Source organism: Bidens hawaiensis, unplaced genomic scaffold (genome assembly GCF_021521415.1).
Source record: "Bidens hawaiensis isolate Kalapana, Puna unplaced genomic scaffold, B.hawaiensis_p1.1 tig00057751_1, whole genome shotgun sequence".
NCBI lineage: Eukaryota > Viridiplantae > Streptophyta > Magnoliopsida > Asterales > Asteraceae > Bidens > Bidens hawaiensis.
In genome coordinates this window covers 57,235-68,134 of record NW_027506398.1, presented here as the reverse complement: position 1 = coordinate 68,134, position 10,900 = coordinate 57,235, and the positions used below count along the sequence as shown (strand labels likewise).

The 10,900-nt window shown below is 38.3% G+C and overlaps 1 pseudogene; it reads right to left on the bottom strand.

Annotated features, from left to right (window-relative positions):
- Positions 1-3,737: 3,737 nt before the first annotated feature.
- On the bottom strand, positions 3,738-5,397 carry LOC143617756 (leucine-rich repeat extensin-like protein 7 pseudogene; annotated as a pseudogene).
- Between the last annotated feature and the right edge of the window lie 5,503 nt (positions 5,398-10,900).

Here is a 10,900-nt window from a genome sequence, read left to right as displayed (position 1 = left end):
AATAATATAATTAATGTTAAAGATAAAAACGATAATAATGATTTTAAAATATATATATATGTGTGTGTGTGTGTATGTGTATATATAGATATATAAGTTAATGATAATAACAATAACTATTACTAATAATACTAATATCGTATAATACTTATAACAATAATTATTATTAATAATATTAATAATAATAGTTAAAGAATAAAATCTTGGTATAAATTTAAAGTGTTGTTGATAAAATAGTAATAATAACAAGTAATGTTGATAGTAAATAATGTTACCATACACGATGTTGGTTCGATTTCTAAACGAGTTCTCATAATAACGATAATGATATTATTGATAATAATTAATGATAATAATATGATTTTAATAGATAATAATAATATGACCATTAATAAAATTAATAACAACTTTAATATTTATAACAATAATGATAATAATAATAATAGTTCTGTTAAAAGATAATAATAATTTTAATAATAATAATAATAATCACAATAATAATAATAATAATAATCGTGTTAATAATAATAATGATAATAATAATAATAATCTTGTTAATAATAATAATAATAATGATAATACTACTAATTATCTTGTTAATAATAATATTAATAATAATAATAACAACAATAATAATAAGTTTTATAATGGGTTATGAGATTTATAAAAAAATAATCCAAAAAAATATACTCTTCAAAGTCGGTTCAAGGGGGAATCGAACTCGAGACTCGATTTCGGGTTATCAGTTAGATATTAAGACAAATAAAACTCTAGATCTCTTTACCTATAAATGATGTTTGTCCGAGAACAAATTTGTCGGAGATGAAAGCTACCGAAGAACAAAGGTCGCCGGAAAAAATGTATAAGAGAGAGAGCCGAGAGATGTGAGAGAGAGCAGAGAGAGAGAGAGACGACGCGAGAGAGTGAGCTGAGTGAGGGAGAGCAGAGAGAGACGGAGTAACACGGCGGCACAGCGGTACACCGGTGGCCGGTTTTTCGGTCACCGGAAAAACGAGCCGGAGAAGGAGAGCCGCCGGAAAAACGCGCAGGGGAAAAGGGAAGTGGCGGTTTCGGGTTGAAGGTGCGAGAAGGGAGATGGTGGTGCGTCGGTGTCGGAAAAGAGAGGGGGAGGGTGGCGTCGCGCTTCTCGCAGGAAAACGGCGAGGGGAGGGGGTGGCGGCTGAGTAAAGGTTGTTAGGGTTATGGTTTTTTTTAGTTAGTGTTATATATATGTATATATTTTAGTTATTTACATAAAGACCCTCCAAGTTCTAAATATTATACTAAAAGGTATTAAACTTGAGTAGTGTTAATATAAATTCGAAAATGGCAAGTATTACCCCTTACAATTTATAAACTCATTTTATGTTAACTAAACAACGATTACTACATGCCTACATGATGGGTTTGATTAACTAAGTACGAAAAAAATTTAAAGATCGACTTAAATGATTAATAAAATTACCGGGTCGGGTTTACAACACAATACGAGTATGAAGTATAATTTATTAAAATAAAACGCGGAAGAAAATCTAAAACCCGATATGGGGGAAAGGGTTTATAATTGGTGAGAGAGAAAATAAGAAAAGAAAAAGAAAAAGAAAAATATAATAGTAAAATTACCCAAATATCCTTCATTTAACTAATAAAATTACACAAATACCCCTGACTTAACGGATGAAAGTTAACGGAGTTAAAAAAGTACTAAAAATGCAAGACTTTAGAAACCGAGGTAGCTATTTGCATAAAATAAAGAATAGGTACTAAAGTTGCGTAGATGTCCAAACCACAATGGCACTTAACTCTTTTTGTATTTGATCAAATGGTCCGAGTCGATTGACCCACAAACACTACTTGTCTTATGATGTTTTATAATCTTATATTTAGTTAAAGTCTTAAATCTAACTGCGATAGAAGGGAAAATTCCCAAAATGATCCAAAACAAGAGAGAGAAAAAAAATGATCATAAATGGGTCAAAGTTCCCAAACTAACCCGTCAAATATATACTGAGGAGATGCTTTGAGAAAATAAACGACGGGATTTTAAAACCAATCAGAAGGTGACATGTGTAAAGGATCTGACACACCAGACGAGATTTTTAAAAATCTCGTCTGCTCCGACCATATTTTTAACTTAATTCACTTTTTAAAAAACAGTCTATCAAGACGGGTTTTTTTATGTTTCTTGTCTGGTCCGTTCATATTTTATTATTTCTAAGTTCATCTTCATCCTCTTCATCTTCATAAAAAAAAAGCTTCAATCTTTATCAAAAACCCACCATGAAAACACCTTAAAGAACTCACATTTCACCAGCTTCTTCTACTCTAGCATCTCCGCCATTGACGACGGCGCCGGTAACGAACAAGACGACCGGCCCGGCTGAACCGGCGCCGGAGCTGCCACATTTGTATCAAATTTAGATACACTAGTAACATTAGCCCTGGTGGTGGATGCGTTGACCTTTGACTGATCGTCGGCTGATTTGACCGGTGGTGGCGCCAACGGCTTCTTTTTACTTAACTGGCGCCGGATGAAGTCTTTACTTGATACCCATGTTTCCTTTGATACTTCCATTGATAACTTTGGCTCATACATCATTAATAATAAACATTCCGGCAACCCTTGATCGTTCTCCTTTGACTCAGATCTCTCTACTAAGCCTTGGACTTCTTGTTCTATGTTCTCTGTTTCATCAGTTTCTTGATCTTGATCCAATATTTTTTTTCATCAAATAATGGGTGAAAGGTGAGTTCTTTGGGGGTGTTTCCATGATGGGTTTTTGGTAAAGATTGAAGCTTTTTTTATGAAGATGAAGAAGATGAAGATGAAGAAGATAATAAAATATGAACCGACCAGACACCAAACATAAAAACCCGTCTGGATAGACTGTTTTTTAAAAAGTGATTTAATTAAAAAATATGGTCAGAACAGACGAGATTTTTAAAAATCTCGTCTGGTGTGTCAGTTCCTTTACACATGTCACCTTTTGATTGGTTTTAAAATCCCGTCGTTTGTTTTACCAAAGCGTCTCTTCAGTACATATTTGATGGGTTAGTTTGAGAACTCGGACCTACTTAGGATCATTTTTTTCTCTCTCTCATGTTTTGGATCATTTTGAGAATTTTCCCGCAAAAGAAACAATAGTACAATAATAATTAATAAGCTAAATCTTTGAATAAAGCTATATATGTAGGAGACTATATATATGAATTAAAGGTAGATTTTGGACGACTTTCAAACCATTCTACCCGCTTAAAACTCGCTTGACAAGATTAGTCAGTTTGACATGTGTTTATTTCTAGCAGAGAGGATTTCCAGGTCGTATGTGCTACTATATATGCCTATCGTACGACCCGTATGGTTTGTTAAAAACTGCTTCAGTTTTGATGTGCAACATCGAATGTTGACAAGTGAAATAAGGTACATTCCCATTGTCAACTTCTATCATGATCTATATGTGGACCCTTTTATTAACTACCGATAAAACTACATAAAATCAATGAAATATGAAAAAAAACAAAGATAACATACTAAGAAACATACATTGCTATTCATCATAATAAATTCAAAACATTTTAAGAATAGTTTGGACCTCTGGCAGTAAATTCTCCACTTCATTCTCGGTTACTGTCTGCGTTACATGTAACCTCGTTTAGGATTCATCATTTTGAATAGGATTCTTTCTAGAGTTTTAAGATTGTGCTGATTCTGTTGGAAAGTTGTGAAGGTGGTTAAGTTAATCTTGGTTGTCTCCATTTGATGGTGATGTTGGTGGCGGTTTACAAGCACACTCACATGGTGGACAGAAAGAGTGTGTTGGTGTTGGTGGTGGTGGTAAGTTCTCCGCGGCTGGAGAAGGCATATAAGTTGGTGGTTTAGCTGGAGAGAAGTATATTGGAGTTGGTGATGGTGGTGATTGTTGCGGTGATGCTATTGGTGCTGGTGTTGGTACTGGTACTGGTGCTGGTGGTGATATTGGAGAGGTTGGCGGTGGTGGAGATGGTGGTGGTGGTGATGCTAGTGGTGGTGGAGTAGGAGTTGGAGGCGGCGGTGGTGGTGACGTTACAGGAACTGGTGATGTTGGTGGTGGTGGTGGTGACGTTACAGGTACGGGCAATGTTGGTGGTGCTGGTGGTGACAATGGAGGTGGTTGATCACCACACTCGAACGCGCTACAATTAAGTGGCTGGGACAAGAACTTAGTACATTGTGTTCGGGTTCTTTGTTCGGGTCTATCTCTAAAACAATTCCTTTTATCTTCAAAACCCGAAAGTTTCAAACAATTATTCGTCTGGTTCACGAGAAAGTTATACTCGTATCTAAATCTCTCCAAACTCGGAATCAAACACAAACTCTCGGGTATATCTCCCGACAACATGTTATGCGCCACGTTCAAAACCTCTAAACTCTTCATTTCACTCATACCCGAAGGCAACCCGCCTTTGATGTTATTATAACTCAAATCCAACACGCTTAAATTCTTCAACCCCCCGATCGTTTCAGGCATACACGACTCAAACCCGTTGTTCCTCAACACCAACTCATCCAATCTATTCGTCATATTCGTTACACTCGATGGAAGACATCCTGAAAACTTATTATTCGCAAGAACAATAACAGAAGCCGATGAACTCCCAATGTTTTCGGGTAATTTACCCGAAAACCTGTTATTGTTTACAAGTATAGCATCAAGATTCTTGTTAAAGAGTTCCTCAGGAAGCTTACCTTCAAACTCGTTAAACCGAATGTCAAGATACGTGAGCTCGGGTAGTTGCAACACAAAATGCGGGAATTCACCCGTGAACCGGTTGCTACTAAGATCGAGCTCGAAAAGTATCTTGAGATTCAAGAAACTCCGCGGGATGGTCCCGCAAAAGCGGTTCGAGTTTATATGAAAGATACCTAGATCATATAACAACCCGAGGTGAGCCGGGAGTTTGCCCGCGAGATCTTTATGGTTAAGGTCTATTCCAGCCACGGTTCGTTCTTGCGGGTTGTCTAGTGATTCGGAACAGAACACGCCCGTGTAGTTGCACACGTCGGATCCTAACCAGTTATCGGTTACGCCATGTGGGTCCGACTCAATGACCGCTTTCCATGTTTGTAATGCAAGATAAGCGTTCTTGATTCTATGGTTTTCGAAATTAAGAGACGGGTCGCATACCAGACCAGTGTCTTCAGTGTCTAGTGTACCATGAACAGTGACGGATACAAGAATAATAATGAGAAAGATGGTGTGTAGGAACCATGGTTCCATTTGTGTGTGTGAAGATAAAGAGTGTAGTGAGTGGAGTGTTAATAAGTGAATTAGAGTTTTAACTGAAGGTTTGTTTTGTATAACGACTTTTTCTTGTATGTGTTGTCAATAGAATCGTAGTTTATTGCGGTTGTCCAATCCTTTAATGTTCAAATTTATATTATTATTAATAATGTTTTGAATGATTTTTGTATTTTAGTTGTTCAAAAGTTAAAATTTTGAAATTTTCTATGGAGGATTTAGGAATGAAAGTGTCCTTCCTGAAGAGGAGCCTTTGTAAACGCATTGTTTCTCGTGATCGCTGTAATGGTTTACCAAATGTTTTGATAAAAAAAATACAAGAAAAATATATGTACATACTGAATTATTTTCGGGTTTGTTATAGTGCGGTTAGGTTGGGTCGGGCCAGGTAACCTTGCAAATTTTGGTCCGTTTTATTTTTCGCTAGTAAAAAACTAGCACGCTAAATAGTTTACTCCACTAAAAAAAACTAGTTTATTTTACTGTTTTTTTTCTCTATGATTTCTTTTCAAATATAAACATACCCATCAATTAATTTTATTTTATTTGTATATTTTTTGAGCTTTTGCAAGTACTTTAATAAATATATATACAAATATAAAAGTACAATAATTTTTTAGAAATATTGCTATAGCATTTATAATTAAAATCACATACTCATGACGGAAAATAGTGGATAAAAACATAAACCTTTTCACTTCTATAAACCAAATTCCATTTTTTACTTACATTACTTCTTTTAAGTATTATTAATATATAGGTGATGGTTCATTGACAAAAACAAAACTTTAAAACCTAGATTTTGAAGGAAAGGTCCCGCAAACGACAGAGATTGAAGGAAATTTACCGTTCAGATAAGAAAAAGTACGTTAATCCATTTTTATTTTCTTTTAATTAAAAATAAAATAGATTTATAATTACAAATAAAACTCAACTTTCATCAATACTAAAACATTACATGATTCAAATAAAAAAAACATCACAATACGGAAAACATAACACAAAAAAGAGTATCTATATACATCAATATAAAATTAAACTACTTCTCATCTGCGTCGAGATAGAGTAGATCTAGAGTTCCAAGATGTTCCACATTCTACAAGATCAAATTGAAGTTGGAATTGTATTTGCAGCTTGCAACTCCGAAAGTACATTATTGTCAAAAATTGGCGTGACCGAAGGATCCCTAATGTAGACCGGCGATGAAGATTGGTAACCAGTTCATGGTCTCTTGTTCTTGTTTGGTTTACGGTGGGTTGTTGAATGTTGAGTATCAAATGATATGATTAATGGGAAGAGGTGTTCATTTATATAGGAAAGAGATATTGCTAACTTGTTGGCAAAGGGAAATGTAAAATAATTTTCAAAATAACCATGTGTACCCTCTTATTTTCATTTTAGTCTACAGTACCCATTAAATTTCTAAAATAGCCACTTAAGAATCGTTGGAATGATATTCTTTAAAAGCCGCTGACAATTTTGTTTTGTTACCCGTCGAAACTTGTGGACGAGTAATATCATATTACTCGTAGTTGAATTCCGCAGCCGACTAGTTAGTTTTGTAGGTGACTAAACTATAAATTTTTTGACATAAAATAAAGTGTTAAGTGTTTTATATCTAATATTTTATATTTTATATTTTTTATAAATAAATTACTTAGCTATTAATAAAAAAAAAATAAGAGTTTAATTAATGCATATCTTTATTATTTACTTATTTTGTTTACTTTTTAAAAGGTTTATTTTTTATAACTTTTTAATGCTTAATAGAAAAATAACAACCATCTTTGTCTATATTTTTTTATTTTTATTATTACTAATATTTATTATTTCATTAAAATATTTTAACAACACAATTCAATTTTTATTTATATAAAAATTAAATTATATCTTATATCATATAGTAAACTTTAGATCAAACTCAAAATATTATAGACAAAGGTGGTTAGTTATTTTTTTATTAAACATTAATAAAATAATTAAAAAAAATTGCTTTGTTATGTTAAGTGTATTAATTCCGTATGTTATATAAAATAAAATTTTATTCAAACTAATTTTCCACTACAATAAAATAAATTTCGATATATTTACATAATCAGTATCAACTTTAACCTCACACCTAAGCCCCGAGTACGGGTATGACAGCTTAGGTAATTTATATAGGGTGTGTTTGGGATTGCTTATTTAAATGAAAAATGACTTTTGGTTAAAATGACTTATAAACTTATGAAATTTTGAAAAGAAGTTTTTAAAATAATGTTTGGATTAGCTTATGTGTTGGAAAAAACACAAATGACCAAAAAGGACACTCTTTTTTTAAAAAAAGTGTGTAATAGGGTTTAAGGGTGAGAGGGGTGTAATAAGTAAATCAAAGTTAATAAATTACATATTCATAATTTTTCAAAACCATTTATTTTGCCTTCACCATAAGTTAAAATTATAAGGACTTATGGTTTGCCAAACACCTTATACACCTTATTGACTTTTCAAAAAATTTATAAGTTATAAACCGATGAAAATAAAGAATCCTAAACACCCATATATATATTAAAAGAGAACTTCTTTACGCATTACTGTTTGTACTTTCTGCAGTGATTGTTGTATCTACCCTCACGAGCTTACACGAAGGGTGTTCGTTTACACCTGTTGTTCATTTGTGAAAAGGGATTTCTCTCTCTATGTTATATGGATTTGATTACCGCTTTATGGACCCTCTCTCTCTCTGCTGTTTGAGATATCTCCGGCCACCGGTGGCATGTGGTTGTGAAGAGGTAGGTCCCAGCAGAACCCAGTTGGACCCGCAAGACTCACCTCAAAGAGGGACATCTGCGCAGTTGAACCCGCAAGACTCACCTGCAACAGGGACGTCTGCGCAAAGGCAAAACTCGCAAAGACTCACCTTGAAGAGAGACGTCTGCGCAGAAACCAACTGGATCCGCAGGACCCACCATGCTCAGAGACGTGACGTCCTTACGCGCAGTACGCAAGCTGTTCCCACAGGAAAAGCCTCCCAATGGTCGACGTACTCCGCCTGTTCCCGCAGCAACGGATACTAGCCATCAGGGAAGGCTACCCGCGCAGCAAGGTTACACGCACAAGGCACTTAACTCTTAAATAATTCAGTAATGTCACCTGAAGGAGTGAGCAAGCCGGGAACACTCCCGCACAAAGCCGGGAACACTCCCGCACAAAGCCGGGAAAACTCCCGCCCAAATGAGCCAGTCCGTACGATACTGGAGGATCTTTTGTACTGTACCTGACGAGGTATGGACAAAAGATCTGACCAAAGATACGACAGCTCACTGACAACAGTATGACGAGCAGCACGCTCTTGTACTGTATGTCACTATCAGCCGCTGCCTACTCACCAACCTGTCGGAGGACGTGCATAGCCTGCAGTTGGTGGAACAGGAATAGTACACAGCCGGCCTGGTCACTATCAGCCGCTGCCTACCCACCAATCACCAGCATGGCACGTGCGTAGCCCACAGTTGGCAGAACAGGAATACTATTCAGCCGGCTGTACCTGCTTGAAAACCTACATTCGGCTATAAATACTCCAACACCTTGGAACGGTATTATCATCCCATCTCATACCATCATATCTGCTCTAGTCATTTCTCTTAATATACACTTATATTCAAGAGCAATCTAGTCTGATTCTCACGCCGGAGGGTGGTCACAAGGAGGTACCCCCTTCTTAGTGATGAGCTCACGGTGTCTGTTTTGCAGGTCATCAGAAGAACAACCATCTTTGCCGGACCTAACCCTCGTGGGAAACATCTACTTAACCCCCAGATTATCCGTAATCTGCCCGGGGTCACTTAGTGTTTCTTCATTGGCGCCATCCGTGCATAAAAGCTAGAACTTATTCTTTCAGTTTTTTCAAACTTCTGGAAAGATGGTTAAGGTTACTCCGTTGCCAAGGCCAACGAGTGACCAAGAAACCCGGTAACCACAACCCAGCCACTGGGGGGAACACCGGCGAGTACACAATATTTACGAACACTACCCCGGTTATCCAAGCCGGGGAAAGTGCAGTAAATTTTACGAACACTACCCCGGTTACCCAAGCCGGGGCAAGTGCAGTAAATAATCATCCCCTGGGATTCATTGATACCCAGGCGGAAAGACGACATACGAGGTTCCCCCGCCAAACACTTGATCAAGTTAAAGCGTGGGCGGAAGCACGTCAGAAGGAATTCCAAGCTGAGTTGGACGAACGCTTACGTTCACTCCAACAGGCTGAGTTCGGAAGCACTCGACAACAGCTCAACATGAGCAATGAGTGCGAGTCCTCGAATGATGATCGAGAGTCCGACAGTGACGCAAACCCTCGTCATAGGGCGAAAGGGAAGCGTAACGAAACGGACTTTCAACCGAGAAGGAATTTTGGAGAAACCTTCAAACAAAGGGACGCGGGGGGAAACCCACGTGACTTCTCCAAAACCTTCAGACCAACTGCTGCAAACGCGGGAACATCCAAGTTTGCAAGGGACATTGCGGAAGCAATCGCCCCGAAAAGTGCCAAGCAGATGCCCAGCATCGGCACTTATGATGGTATATCCGACCCAGATGATCACCTGAACAGATTCATAGCGGGGGCAACCGCCAGCAACTGGACGGAACCCACGTGGTGTTATATGTTCCAGATGACGCTGGTTGGAGCGGCTAGAGCGTGGTTTGACCGTCTACCGGTCCACCACATCTACGATTGGGCGGACTTCCAACACAAGTTCAGCCAACACTTCAGTCAACAGAGGAAATATACTGAAGAGCAGTGGACGATCCTCCACTGCGTTAGAGAGGAGGATGAATCTTTACTAGACTTCATCACTCGCTTCAACTCGAAAAAGCTGAGTCTGGGCGCTATAAGCGAAGATCTTGTTCGCGCCGCTTTCATCCAGGGCGCCGAATACCCAGAGCTGATCCGCACGTTGACGGGTAAAGACGGCATGCCATCCACATGGGATGCCATCATGACGGCGGCCAAGCGCTTTGCCGAAACAGAGAAGCAGCTGGGTGGGGATCTGCCCCAGGGTACAAGCCTCTACACGCAGAGGACTAGAGAACACAACGTCCGGACCGCCCGGCAAAACAAAAAGAGGAAGCTAGGCATTTGGCAGTCAAGGGTAAACTTTGACACCACATCCAGCTCTCGCTCTTTAGTAGGCGGAAGGGATAACACGCACCCGTCAAGCCGACACCCCCGATGGACGCCGCTCACCAAAAGCGTCACGGAGATATTTGCCACTGAGAAACTCCCATGGCCAAAAGCTCCAACGGTCCGGCACCGGCCTGACGCGGATCAGAGCAAATACTGTGACTTCCACGGACAAAGGGTCACACCACTGAGAAGTGTTCATCCTTGAGGGATATTATTAAAACATTCGTCAAGGATGGAAAACTTACACACCTTGTGGCATCAATCAAGAATGGAAGGAAGAATGACAACCGATACAAAAGCTCGTTGACATCAGCATCCACATGGTTCATAGTAACATCAGAGGAAGAAAAAGACGGATGACAGAACCATGCGCATGGAAGGAAGCTGATGTGCGCTTCCCGCGAGTACCGGGAGGACCCAGCAAAGAAGGCCCTATCGTCATCAAAAGCCAGCT